Below are 15171 nucleotides of genomic sequence, written 5' to 3'. Positions count from 1 at the left end.
CCATTCCTGAAACATAATGCCAACAATCTCCCCCTTTGGACTTGATGGCAACCTCACAAACTTTGCTTCATTCTCCCCCTTTGACATCAAGGGCAAAGGGCATGCTCCCCCTAAGATCATGTTCCCCCTGAACCAGCTCTGCAACAAAGAACCATAATCCTCAATGAAAGAGATAGAGACATATTGCAGCTATTTCCAAGATCTCCTTCTGACCATCCTCCATAATGCCAACAATGCATTATGTGCTCCCCCTGAACCTGTACCATCAATCAGAAAAGGTTCAACAATAAGATGATGCATCAACAACCCCCAGCTTTTGCCTGAGGTATTCAAAAGTGTCCCTGGGCAATGGTTTGGTGAGAATATCAGCAACTTGTTCCTTAGAAGGAACATACTCCAACTTGACCTTTTCTTCAAGCACTTGTTCCCGGAGAAAATGATACTTGATTGGTATGTGCTTGGTTTTTGAATGCATAACCGGATTCTTTGAGATGTTGATTGCACTTGTGTTATCACATAAGATGGGGATAGGTGGTGTACAAGTGATTTGAAAATCCTGCAAAGTCTGCATCATCCAAAGGAGTTGGGTGCAACAAGATGCAGCAGCAACATATTCCGCTTCAGCTGTAGACAAGGAAATCGAACTTTGTTTCTTGCTGAACCAAGATACCAGTCTGGAACCCATAAAGAATGCACCACCACTTGTGCTTTTCCTGTCATCCACGCTTCCGGCCCAATCTGCATCTGTATAAGCATGAAGTGTAAGATCTGTATCTCTAGGATACCATAAGCCATAATTTTGAGTCCCTTGAAGATATTTGAAAATTCTCTTCACTGCCTGTAGATGAGTCTCCTTCGGATTTGTCTGAAATCTTCCAACTATTCCAACTGCATGCATGATATCCGGTCGGGTACCTGTCAAATAAAGTAAACTTCCAATCATAGATCTATAGGTTGGTTGATGTACTGCTGCAGATTCATCATTTGCACTGAGGCTACATCCTGTGACCATGGGTGTACATACTGGTTTTGCATCTTCCATACCATATTTCTTCAAAATCTGTTTGAGATACTTGGTTTGAGATAAAAAGATTCCTCCTTATTTTTGTTGGATTTGCAAACCAAGAAAATATGTCAGTTCTCCTAGTAAAGACATTTCAAATTCTTTCTGCATGACCGAGGCAAAGCTTTGACTCATAACTTCTTCATTGCTCCCAAAAATAATGTCATCTACATACACAACAAGTATTAGCAATTTGTCATTTTCAACTTTTATATAAAGATTGCTATCTGCTGATCCTTTTGAAAAACCTTGTTGATGAAGATATTTGTCCAAACGGTAGTACCAAGCCCTTGGAGCTTGTTTGAGACCATAAAGAGCCTTTTTCAATCTGCATACAAGATTTGGATCATTTCCAAGAATGAACCCATCTGGCTGTTCAATGTACACTTCTTCTTCCAATTATCCATTCAGAAAGGCTGATTTCACGTCCATTTGAAATACTTTGAAGTTTTGAAAACTTGAGAGAGCAAGGAACATTCGGATGGCCTCAAGTCTTGCAACAGGAGCAAAGGTTTCTTCAAAGTCTATTCCTTCTTGCTGCGCATACCCTTTACAAACAAGTCTGGCTTTGTTTCTAATTACTTCTCCATTTTCATTCAATTTATTTTTGAAGACCCATTTTGTTCCGATTACATTCTTATCCTTTGGTCTAGGAACCAGCTCCCAAGTGTTGTTCTTTTCGATTTGCTTAAGTTTTTCATCCATTGCTTTCACCCAACATTCATCTTTGCATGCTTCTTTCACATTTTGTGGTTCAGTAGAGGAGAGTAATGCCAAATAGCTTGAGGCTTCTGCAATTGTTCTTCTTGTTTGTACACCTGCTTCTTTCTGCCCTACAATCTGAGATTCTGGATGATTCTTCTGAACATATCTGGATGGGGTTTTCTCTTCTATTCTTGTCTGCTCCTCTGGTTCTTCTTGAGGTTCTGCTTGAGGTTCTTCTTCTTCATCATTCTGTCTTTGAGGGTAGCCTTCATCTTCTTCTATGTCTTCATGATGTACTTGCCTAGGAATGTATCCCTTCTCATCAACCACTACATCAATACTGTCAACAATTCTGCCAAGTCTTTTATTGTACCACTTGTATGCTTTTCTATATGGAGAGTAACCAAGAAGAATGCCTTCATCTGCCCTGGGTTCAAGTTTGCCAAGCTGCTCATCAGTATTCTTGATATAGCATTTGCTCCCAAAGATTTTGAAGTGCTTTACCGAAGGAGTCCTACCACTCCAAAGCTCATGAGGAGTTTGAGTGCTGTTCACTCGGACATTTGTTTTGTTGAGAATAATAACCATAGCATGTGCAGCTTCACCCCAGAAAGTTGCGGGAGTTCCTGATTCATCAAGCATAGCACGAGCCATTTGTTGGATTGTTCTGTTCATTCTTTCCACAACTCCATTTTGCTGAGGAGTTCTAGCTGTAGAGAATTCTCTCCTTATCCCATGTTCATCACAGAAATCGAAAAATTCATTTGAAGTAAATTCCCCACCTCTGTCGGATCTAAGGCACTTGATTTTGTGACCTGATTCATTTTCAACCAAGGCTTTGAAGGATTTGAATTTTTCGAATGCTTCATCTTTGTGCTTCATAAGTCCTAACCAGACAAACCTGGAGAAATCGTCAATGAATAATATCAAGTATTCTTCTCCTCGAGGTGTCCTTTTTCTGAAGGGACTGCATGTATCTGTATGTACTAGCTCAAGAGGCATGCTAGCTGATCCTTCTTTCTCTGGAAAGTTAGTTCTGTTTTGTTTTCCAAACTGACATGATTTGCATATGGTGTTGTCAGGAATTTTAATATCTGGAAGATCGCGAACTGCCTGATATTTGCATGCTTTCCTTATTTGTGAGAAGCTTAGATGTCCCAACCTTCGATGCCATAACCATTGCTCTTCATCCTTGCTTAGATAGCATTGTTGTTGTCCTTCTTCAAATATGTACAGATTATTTGGAGTTCTTTTGCCTTTGAGCACTATTTTACCTGTATCAAGATCACGAACAAGACATCCATTCGATCTGAATATAACCTCGGTTCTTTGATCACACATCTGACTGACACTTAGAAGATTATGCTTCAATCCATCAACATACAAAACATTTCCAGCCTTGACCTTTTCTTTTAACTGAGCAATGCCTTTTCCTTTTATAGTCGCAGGAGTATCATTTCCAAAAGAGACTTTCTTTCCCTTTTCTAGAGCAGAATAAGATTCAAGTTTTTCTTTATCACCTGTCATATGCTTCGAACATCCACTGTCAATGTACCATAGATTTTCCTGTCCCTCTGCATAAAATGCTATCCCACATCTTTCTGTTTGAGGTTCCTTTATTCTCCATGTTTTGGTGCTTCAGGCTTGTTCCTTTTTCTGCTGGAACCTGCTCCTACATTCAGAGTCTTCATGACCAAATTTATTGCAAATAGAACATTCAACTTCATTTTCAAGAACCGAAAAGTTGTTATAGGTCCTTTTTGTAATTCCTGTCATACTTCTTCGTTTTTGAGCTTCCCTAGTCATGATTGTTTTATATGCAACACATTGAGCTGCTTTGTGACCAAAGTTATGGCGAGAAAAGCATTGTCCATTGAAGAAACTTCTGCGGTTATCAAATCTACCGGCCAAATGATTGTCATCCATTCTTGAATCAAATTGAGAAGATTTTACCTGTGGCTGGTTGTAGCTTTTGTTCACCCTTAAGATGGATTGCCCCTGATAGTTTCTATTTGTAATTCGTCCCTGCTTTACCTGATGATATTCATTTTGCTTTTGCTCATTTCTTCTTGCTGCATCAAGATAACTTTTTGAGGTGGATGCTTGAGAAGTTTCTCCATTATAGCCCAGACCTGTCTTGTTTAGAGGAGATCGTTGCACATTGATAATCTCATCCAAAGTTTCAGATCCTTTGACAAAATTGAGATTAATAGCTTTTGTTTTCTTAATCTCTTTTCTAAGACCAACAATTTCACCTTCTAATTTTTCAAGATGTTTTTCCTTTTCATCAATTTGAAATTGTAGAGTATCAATGATCATGTTCTTTTCTTCTATACATCTCTTGAGTCTAGTAATTTCATCATAAAGGTTATCCACATCTACAGCATCCATATAATCATCATCTTCAAATGCCATTAACAACTTATATTCATTACCTTGTTCATCTTCATCACTGTTTGATAGACCATCACTATCTTCATGAGTGTAGTAGCTTTTCTTATTTGCGTTCTGTTTCTTGTTCCATCTAGCAGGTTCCTTTCCTTTATCCTTATAAGGGCATTTTGCAGCATAATGACCTACTCTTCCACAAGCAAAGCATTTAAAAGGTAACTTACCTCTGAACCTTCCAGAACCCCTTTGAAGATTTCTGACAAAATTTGATTCTTCTTCCTCTTCTTCTGGGACGTGGCTTGCTTCATAATAATCTCCTTTGCCTGATGCCTTGAAAGCAGCTTCTCTTCTGTCTGAAGGACCTCCCTTTCTCATTTCATAAGCAGTTAGAATTCCATGTAGCTGAGACATAGTAAGAATTCGTAGATTTTCCTTTTCTTCTATAGCAGATACTTTAGATTCAAACTTGGGAGACAAAGATCTTAGAACCTTTTCAACCACTATAGCCTCTCTTATTTCTTCACCCAATTTTTTCATACAATTAACAATCTCATCTACCCGAAGAAAATAGTTAGCCACACTTTCATCATTATACATCTTGAGAGTCTCATACTGAATCCTGAGAGTTTGAAGTTTAGCACGCTTTACCTGTTCATCTCCTTCATAGCTTGTGACAATTTTGTCCCATATTTCTTTTGCGGATTTGTAGTGCATTACCTTCATGAATTCTGTTTGGGATATACATCCTAACAGAGTACTGACTGCTTTTGCATTTGTTTCATACTTCTTTTTCTCAGCTGGATCTTTAGGAGTAGCTGAAGGAAAAGCATAGCCTATTTCTACAATGTCCCAAACTTCTGTACCAAGAGATTGAAGATATGCAGTAACTCTTACCTTCCAATAATTGAAGTTTGTCCCATCAAAAACCAGTGGCCTGATTGATGCTTCTCTCTCGTAGTTGCTCATGATGAACGATCTACCTTCAAGCGATCAAGCTTCTCTGAAGGACCTGCTCTGATACCAATTGTTGGAAATAATACTGAGAGGGGGGTGAATCAGTATTATCTAGCAATTTATTAAATCTTCCTTATTTGATCTTTGAATTATTTTTGCATGTCAGTACCATAAAATAATGAGCATGAACAAAGAAAACAGATAGTCACACCAAAGAACACAAGATGTAAGGTGGAAACCCAATGTGGGTGAAAACCACCTGCTGCAATATGTCTCTATCTTCTTTCAAATTAGAAACTCCTTTTACAATGATTTTGTACTGGTGTAGTCCTTTACCAGTACGTAGGCTACAACCTGCAGAGAGCTACAACTCTCTCTCGTTTGCCAGTCTTCTCCTGGAAGGGAGCTACAACCCCCTACTTCTTTTCATAAAGCATCAAATGATCATCAAGTACATAACAGTTACGGTCCACTACAGTTATCAGATCAGTAATAACAGAACTAACCCAGAACACCTTATCAACAGAGAAATTCAATCAACAGAACATCTTAAGACAGAGACGCAGTTTTCCCTTCTGTGTCCTGCGACCAGACGCAGTTAACCTTCTGCTCCCCTGCGTCCACGCGCAGAGATCCTTCTGCTGTACTGCGTGCCCACGCACTGTTACTTGAACTGCACTGCGTCCTGTTGCTGCAGGGACGCACCCAGAAACACTATCGCGCCGCGTACTTTGCTGCAGAGACGCACTCAGAAATGCTATCGCGCCGCGTCCTTTTGCTCCAGGGACGCACCTGAACCTTCGTCGCTCTGCGTCCCCACGCAGATCTCCTGTTACTGCGCTGCGTCCCGGACGCACCTGAACCCTTCTGCGCCTGTGTCCCGGCGCACCTGAACCCTTCTGTGCCTGCGTCCTGGCGCACCTGAACCCTTACTGCTCCTGCGTACCTTCGGGCATAGATGATTTCAAGACTTCAAGAGTAACCCAAACAGTCAGATCTACAGATCTGATCATGCGCCAAAGAGATCTCAGTCTTTCAGAAGATTCGCCTTTTTAGATCTAGACCAGAATTAGCCTCATAAGATATTCAACCAAAGACATACCTAAACCAAATGATCTCCTTTGCTTTATATAGGCAAGCTCCTCCTCAAATCATGGAACAATACCACGAGCCGACACCATAATAACACAATACCGTCAGCCAGATACCAAGAGTAAAACACAAGAAACCCCCACGTGTGCTTTTATCTGTCTTAAAATGTGTGCACTGGGTGGACGCACCTCCTGAACGGCTGGCCTGCGTCTCTGGACGCGGCTTCTGCATGGTGTACCTGTGGGTACGCATCGTTTGAACTGATTTCCTGCGTCCTTCTTTATTTTCAATAAAAAGAGAGCCTTGCCATGGGAGTTGCCATCAAGTACAACATCTGTAACATATATAGCCATTCCTGAAACATAATGCCAACAATGTTCTCATCAAAGCAGACTCCGAGATTTCTATAAATTTAGTTAGGAAAATCAGCTTTGGAACAACGCCTGAAAAGGTCTCAAAACAATGGAGACTTATACAGGTGTACCAGAGAATCCAAAAAATTCTCCAGAGTCTTCGAACGGTTAGCTTTAATCATGTTCGGAGGAAGGCCAATAAACTTGCAGATCTTCTGGCCAACCTAGGAGTGATTAATCCAGACTGCAGGATTGAAATGAATTGGCAGGAAATGCCTCCAAGTAGGCTAAAAGCTCTCTGCGATGCTCAAGCTGCAGAGGACAAGGAAATTTTTGATTTATTGGGCACGAGAGGCAGGCTTTGATTAAAGCTCTATTATGTCTGTTCTTTCTCTTTTCGATGGTTGGCTCTTTGAAACAGGGCTTACTCTGCTTGGTGATAACTTCCTTTGGGGTAAGGGAACTTATCTCCTTCGTGTCAGGAATGGCGACACTAGGTTTCATTTACAATTTCAGAATGTCCCGGCAGTGAGCTCCGTTATCAGTTTCAGCAGTTCGATAGGCGGGAGTGATCCCCCAAAGGAAATTCCTCGGCACTTCTCTTTCGGTTCGGAAAACCAGGCGTTAAGCGGTTTTCCTTTGATCACTAGACTCATTAATGGTAAGTGGTTTTGGCTCGTTGAGAGTGATTCCACTCGGCTCTCGACACGTGGCAGGGGGGGTTGCCTTACCACCCTTCATCGCGCCTTAAAAACCTTGCATCTTGGCTCTCTGATATCTCTCCGCGCCGTCCTTTTTTGCGGGGGCAATCGACGGTTAGATCTAGTCGGGCTAGTTTATGGGGACGCGAGTTTGTTCAATCTTTGAGAGTTTTTGTTGGGAGGTTTGGCGGACTTTGACTTTGGGTCAACTTGTAATCGTGGGGACAATTTGATCGGTTAGCTCGTCCCTTAGTTTGTTTAAGTGGGTCACATCCTTGATTGTAGGATCTCCTTGGTTTCGTAGGCCTTGAGTTTTTCAGGCCTTTTGTACTTATTGTAACTTTACTTTTGGGTTTTTGAAATAGAAGGAAAGTCTCTTGCTTTAGCAAAAAAAACTATGTAAACTTGTTGCCTTTGCTACAAGCGTAACTAGTCTTGCTTCGTTTGTTGCCTTTCCAGAAATATTTATAATAAGAAAAAAAAATTATATTAATTTCATTTATATGAAAATCCAAATTATTTTATTTTATATTGATATGGATTTTATATATTATGTTTTAATAGAAAATTAAAATTAACAATTTTCAAATAAAGTTTATTAGATCACGAGTCATTTATAAAATTATTATTAATATTGACTTTTTTATAGGTTTTTTCATAAAAGTTAAATAAAAAATTATAAAAAATCATAGATTTTCTTATTTCCCCTTAACTTCTAAAAAATCATAAAGTTAAACAAAATAAAAAAATCAATTATAAAGTTAAATAAATAAATAAATAATTATAAAATAAATAAAATGGGATAAAAATTAAAAAAAAATAGTAACTGATAAATTAAGAAGTTACTAAAAAGCTCATAATAAGACCTCAACCAATGAGTTTATAAATAAATATATTTAAATACTAATTAAAATTGAATTCTTAAAGTTAAACTACTGATAAATGACAAATTTTGTTGGTCACAGACAAACTAGTAGATAGTCAAAAACAAAGCTAACCATGCTTGCACTTATAATAATAATACTACTATATTTATGTGTAAAATGTTACTATTATTTAATCTACTAATCTACAAAATATCATTATTATTTAACTTGGTATGATGTCTATGTGTGAGATATTATTATAGTAGTACCCCATATATATGTCAATTATTATTATAGCTACACTTTTTATTATTAGACACTTTACCACTTTAGTAATAGTGGTTGTTTTAAATTTTTATAAAATATTATGTCAATAATTTGGAAAAAACTATTTCTCTTTGTTGGTTTTGGAATGGTTTAAAGAAAAAATTATTAATGTATAATGTTTAAAAATGTAATATTAACTTGATAATTTTGATGAATTGATGTTATAATTGCAATTATTATTATTTAATTTTTTTAATAAAAATATTATATGTCTATATTTTGGTTATTAATTTATCTATATTATAATTCAATTAGGGGAAAAATAAAAAAATAATATTTATCATAAAGTATATAAATTTTGGTGAACAACACTAATTTGTAAAATGTAAATTATATAATATTTGGTAAAAAAATTTATAAAATATTTGGTGTTTATAAAATTTTGGTAATTTTTAAGTTAAAATAATTTTATCCTATAAATTTTGGGTGAATAATTTTTAGAAAAAAAAATGAAAATTCGAAAATCATTGTTTTTGAGCAGGCATGGAAAATTAGCATATTTGTAAAATTTAACCCCTCATATTTTCTCTATTTATATTCATCTCAAAAGTATAGGACATACATGTATTCAGGTTTACTTGTTACAGTAGATGTTAATAGAACAACATTTTCTTGTAGATGAAAAAATAATTAATATGAAATTATAATGAGTATGATGTTTAAGATTACTCTTATAAACCTAACATATAAACCTACTTAACCTAGCTTGACCTAGCGGAATAATAAAACAATATTTTCTTGTAGATGAAAAAATAATTAATATGAAATTATAATGAGTATGATGTTTAAGGTTAATCTTATAAACCTAACATATAAACCTACCTAACCTACCCCGACCTACCCACATAACCTATTCTTTCATAATGAAACCAAGAATTATAAAATATGATTAGTGTTCCCATAATGCTAACATAAGTTTGAAAGTTAGTGTTTGCTTCTTTCCTTATTCAATGTGCAATAAGGCTTTACTGGTTTGTTCATTCAAGGTTGTTGAAACCTCAAATTGTCCTCAAATTTTGACATATTTTCTCTTCTTTCTATCTATTCCATACTTGTTTTCAACATCTTTATAGGCTATAAGATCATTTAGGTCATCCTCAACTATAAAATAAGGTATCAAACATTTGTAGCTCATAATCTAGATTTTCCTTATGAAAATGACTAAAATATTGCTATGGCTACCTACATGTGCAGTTTCTGTAGCTAATGATAATTTATGCAACTCAATCCATGGTTAGATAGGTTCTAGAAACTTTGAACAACAACAAAAGACATGGATAGATGCCAAATGTCGAAGATAAGGAAATCCACCTATCAAGGTTATTCAAAATATCATAAAGCTCAAGGATTTGATTGGTCAAAGTACAAGTCAACTCTAATCTATTTGTGTGCAAGGTTTTGAGGAAAATAATTTCAACAACACGAGAGAATAGAAAAGCGTGGCATAAGCGTGGCATCAATTGACCAAACACCTAATTTCAAATTGTTGATGTGTAGGTGAAGATATTTCTTAGGATTTGCTATGTACAAATCAAATAATGAGAAAATCAACATCTATTTCAATTTAAACACCTAGTTGTCACTTAGTGAACTTGCCTTTCGACATTTATTTCTTTGGTTGTTAATGATTAGGAACATTATAAATATTGCCTCGAATTGGAAGATGTGGCCAATCAAGAATTCTAAGTTTGTACTTGCGGAGATCCAAGACTCTATTTTTAGTTAATACAATACTTTGTTCCAGACTTGAGTTACAAATTTGTTGGTCCCTAGTTTAATTTGAGCTTGTATTTACCTTGTACTCAATAGGAGGCCCCCCTAAAGAGTCGTAAGATAGTTTAGTTATTCAATTTTATTCCTTTTTAGGAGTCGTTTCCATTTGATCTGCAAATGTTTTGTGTTTTGTTAATGTTCTTCTTTTAATCTTAGTCATTTAATATTGGTTATTTTGCATAGGTTGAGCACTCATAATCAAAATAGAAAAAAAACAAATATATTTCCTTCCTTAGTTTTTTGTCCTACAATTTATTCTTAGTCTTAGATTTAAGTTAATGTTTAGATTATCTCTAATCATAGCAAATGCACATTAGTAATTTGTAAGATTTGTAGTCTAGACTTGAATCACTGGTTTCAAGTTCATTTCAATTTCGTTTTCTAGTTTGATTTCTTCAATATCTTTGTAGAATAGAGTTAATTCCAAAAGCACTCATAATAGTTTCATTTCCAAAAAGGAGTAGAATAGATTTATTTCAAGTCAAGTAAAATAGATTTTTGATTTGGTTTCAATTCTATCAATTAAAATAGTCCTTCAATTTAGTTTAGTAGCATAATCTTTTCATTTTGCGAGACATAATGGATTTAAAAATTTTGTTCTTAGACTAAATTTTGAGTTCATTGCGTTTTGATTTAAACAAGTCTTATAGAAAGAACATGTGTATATATTTGATGAAGGGAAAATCTTGAATAAATCATATTTACAACTTGTGTTTGGATTTGATAGACTAGAATTTAATTTCTCGATAAAAAGTAAACATCCTAGCATATATAGTGCACATACACTTCACAAGTACATGAACCTTAGTTTGACAATTTAATAACACAATTTAATTATCAATTAAATTACTCAACAAAGTTACAATAGGATTGTTAGTTGGTTTGTTCCCTTTAGTTCCCTCTTTCTATCATAAATCTCAATAATTTAGTGCAAAAAAATGGTACTATTGATGATCTCACTAGAGAAATGGGATTTGCCATAATGGTTACAACTACAAGTAATACATCTGATTAGAATATTTGCAAAAATTTGACAAGCACTCATTAGCTGAAAATATGTTAGCATGTGAAGCTACCATGAATGGATTTCCACTAGATTCTTATTACATAGAATGACCTCCTTTGCTAGGTCCCTATAATACTAGTGTAACTCCCATATTGTTATTTTTGTGTCCTATGTAGCCCAAATATTGTTACTGTTATGCCCTTATATTATTATTATTATGCAGGCCCTAATTATATTATGACCCTTTATACTCCTATATATACAAAGGAGGTCTTCTCATTTGTATCATCTAAGACTTTTTCATTTATGTGATGTAAAGGAGGTTGTCCCCTCAAAGAAGCTTATATTCAAGTCATTTATCTATATTTTCTTATTTTTTGTGATTTGGTTACATAACATTTGGTATCAGATCTATGAATTTTAGGGTTTCGTTGCTTAAAAGAGGTCATATTGGAATTTTCTCTATACTTTTTTTTTCTATGAGGCTTCATAAGCTCAAATTTAGACCACGTGGAACTGAAATATTGAAGAACTTTGTGTAAAAATTACAAATATTGAATCACTATATTTTTAGAGATATGGTCCCAAGAAGTTAGGGTTTCTGCATGCTTCATAATTCAATTTCAAACAAGTGACCTAGGGAAAATCATCATAACTTTCTCTTCAAGCATCAGATTTGAATTTCATAAAACATGATTCAAAATGTATAGATTTTAGTTTCACTGCATCAATTGCAGGGTCGAAGGTTGAAGCAGTGACACGTGGAATCCCGTACATGTTTTCTCTACTCAACCAGCCCATAATCAGGTCATCATGGGAGATTTGGACTAAATTTATCTTGAAGAATCCTATAATGGCCTGATGTATGGCATTGGAAAGAAGACTCAAACTTCTACCATAGGACAAAATTTCAGACCTTGGGAGGTTGAAATTATAGAGATATAATAGTTTCAGGATCAAGCTCTAAAAAGGAGGGAAAAAATGTGTGTATTCTTTTAAATATGCATAACTTTGGTTTGAAAAATCAGTAAAAAATTATTCAAAGGGTATAGTAAAGCACAAATATCATTATTTGGTTCCAATATGCGTCACAACAAGAAAATTGATACTCCCAGTAAGCAACCAAAAATTATCTACTATGATGCATGAAGAAGAGGAAGAAATGCAACATGATATATCAAAATTATGTGACTAAGTGCAAGAACTTTTTCTCTAGTAAAGAGTAACCAAAAATGAAATGGGAGCTAGGATGGATGGTTTGAAGAATGGTTTAAAAGTAGACATGAAAGGTTTGAAGAATGGATTAAAATCATACATGGAAGCTAAGATGGACGTTTTGAATATTGATTTAAAAGCAGACATGGAAGGTTTGAAGGAAGGTTTGCCAAAGTTACTACAAGAAATGCTTCCTAGTGGTAACAAGGTACTCCATGAAAATCAAGATGAGGAAAAAAGGAATATGAAATATGATTTTAGAGACTCTAACGTTGCGTTTAAGAACAACCACATTCCAAAGATTGACATGAGCAAGTTTGATGACAAGGATCTAGTAACATGGATACTACAGATGGAGAAATTCTTTGATCTACTTGATATGCAACACACACAAAAGGTACACATTGCAACTTTATATCTAAAACCCAATTAGTTTGTGTGGTAAAGATGGCTTTTTTCTTGTAAATCACTTGTAACCTGGTCAATTTTTATAGAGGAATTGATAACACATTATGAGGATACAAGGAGAAACACCTTCTTTAGCCAATTAATAAATATCAAAGAAAAGGGCTCAATGATAGAGCACATTAAGGAATTACAAAGATTGCATATCAAGGTTATTGATATTCCCGAGGAGCATATGATTGATGTATTCATAGAGACTTTAAAGGATAATATCCAACATGAGGTTCACCTTTGGGAACCTAAGTCATTAGAGAATGCATTTAGCGTGGCAAGAAAAGTTGAAACTATATTTATGGAAACAAGGAGGTCTACAACTCATAATTATAAATATGGAAGTGTTGTTGCTCATAGCCTTCCACAACCTACAAGACTACAAAAACCGAAGGAAAAAAGAGAGAAAAGGATTTGTTACAGTTGTGACAAAAAATACACTAAAGGTCATAAATGTGTTGAGAAGAAATTATTTTAGATAGATTGTGAATAGGAGGAAGAAAAGGAAAAAGAAGCATCAAAGGGAGTAGATATACACCTATAACCAACACCAGGGGTTGAAGAAGAAAAAATGAATTTGACCATATATTGTAATGCATTGGCAGGAATTACCACTTAAAATATTAATAGAGAAGGATATATCGAGAAGAAAAAGGTAATTGTAATTATTGATTTCGGTAGTACCCATAATTTTATTCATTGTAAGATAGCCAAGGATTTGAACTACTTTCTATACCCAACACTAGAGTGTCAAGTGATGGTTGCAGATGGTGGAACTATAAATTGCTTAGGGAAATGCCATAATATTAATCTAACCATGGGGAAATATTTATTGAATAGTACAATGATTTCCACTACAATGGGTGGTGCTGATGTTGTATTAGGAGTTAGATTCTTACACTCTTTGGGGATGATAGATTTTAATTTTCAATAACTTTTTTTGAATTTTTTTTGCAAAGGAAGGGAAATCGAATTAAGGGGTATCAATGGGAAACATGGTAAGATAATCAACTCTAATGACATGGAAAAAAATTGATGAAGGAAAAATGAGGTGTAATTGCATAATTATGCTCACTATATGCTTACACATCTAAGTCTCCAATTTCTCTATATATCTCCAAAGATTCCTTGACCATCATTTCAAGGTATTTGAGACTCCCAAGGGTCACCCACCTATTCATGGTCATGATCATTCTATTCACTTGATTCCAGGAAGTTTTCCTCAAAACATCGGACCTTACAGATATCCCTATGCCTAGAAGTGTGAAATTGAACACATGGTTGTAAAAATGCTAGAGGTTGGTATAATTCAACCTAGCCAAAGTTCTTTCTCTACTCTAGTAGTATTGGTACACAAGAAGGATGGATCATGGTGTATGTTTCTGAATTATAGGGAACTTAAGAAGCTCACTATTAAAGATAAATTTCCCATTCATGTCATCGATGAGTTGTTGGATGAATTACATGGAGAAATTTACTTCACCAAGATGGATCTTTATTCAAGATATCAACAAATTAGAATGAAGAGTAAAGACATTCTGAAAACAACATTTAGAACCAATGAAGATCATTATGAATTTTTTGTCATGACTTTTTTCCTTACTAATGCACCTTACACATTTCAAGGTTTGATGAATTCCATTTTTGAACCCTTCCTTAGAAAATTTGTGTTAGTATTTTTTGATGATATACTGATCTACAACAAGTCTTGGAAGTATCATATTCAACATGTTGACAGCGTGCTCAAACTATTATAGGAGAAAAAATTGTATGAAAAACCTGCAAATGTTTTGTTATGGTAAAGGAGGTGGAATATTTGGGTCATATTGTATCTCACAAGGGTGCTAAGGTAGACCCTAAAAAAATTAAATCCATGAAGGAATGGACTATCACCACAAATTTAATGAATCTTCGAGGATTTCTTGGGTTGACAAGGTATTATCACAAGTTTGTTAAGAATTATGGGAAAATAGAAGAAACTCTAACAAAATTATTGAAGAAAGATGCATTTTCTTGGGATACAGAAGCAACTAATTTCGTTAAACATATTAAAGCGGAAATGTGTCAAGCTCTAGTCTTACCTACACCAGGCTTGAAAAAAACCTTTATTATGGAATGTGATGCCTCCAAAAATGGAATATGTGTTGTTTTAATGCAAGAAGGAAACAATTTACACAAACCCATTCATGAGAAGGAAATGTTGGAAATTATACATGCACTAAAGCAATAGAGTCCTTACCTAATTGGAAGACAATTCAAGGTAAAAACA

This window comes from Pinus tabuliformis, chromosome 4_1 (assembly GCF_031772625.1).
Source record: "Pinus tabuliformis cultivar Carrire ecotype Pingquan chromosome 4_1, CPIR1, whole genome shotgun sequence".
Taxonomy (NCBI): Eukaryota; Viridiplantae; Streptophyta; class Pinopsida; order Pinales; family Pinaceae; genus Pinus; species Pinus tabuliformis.
Note: the sequence above shows the minus strand (reverse complement) of the source record.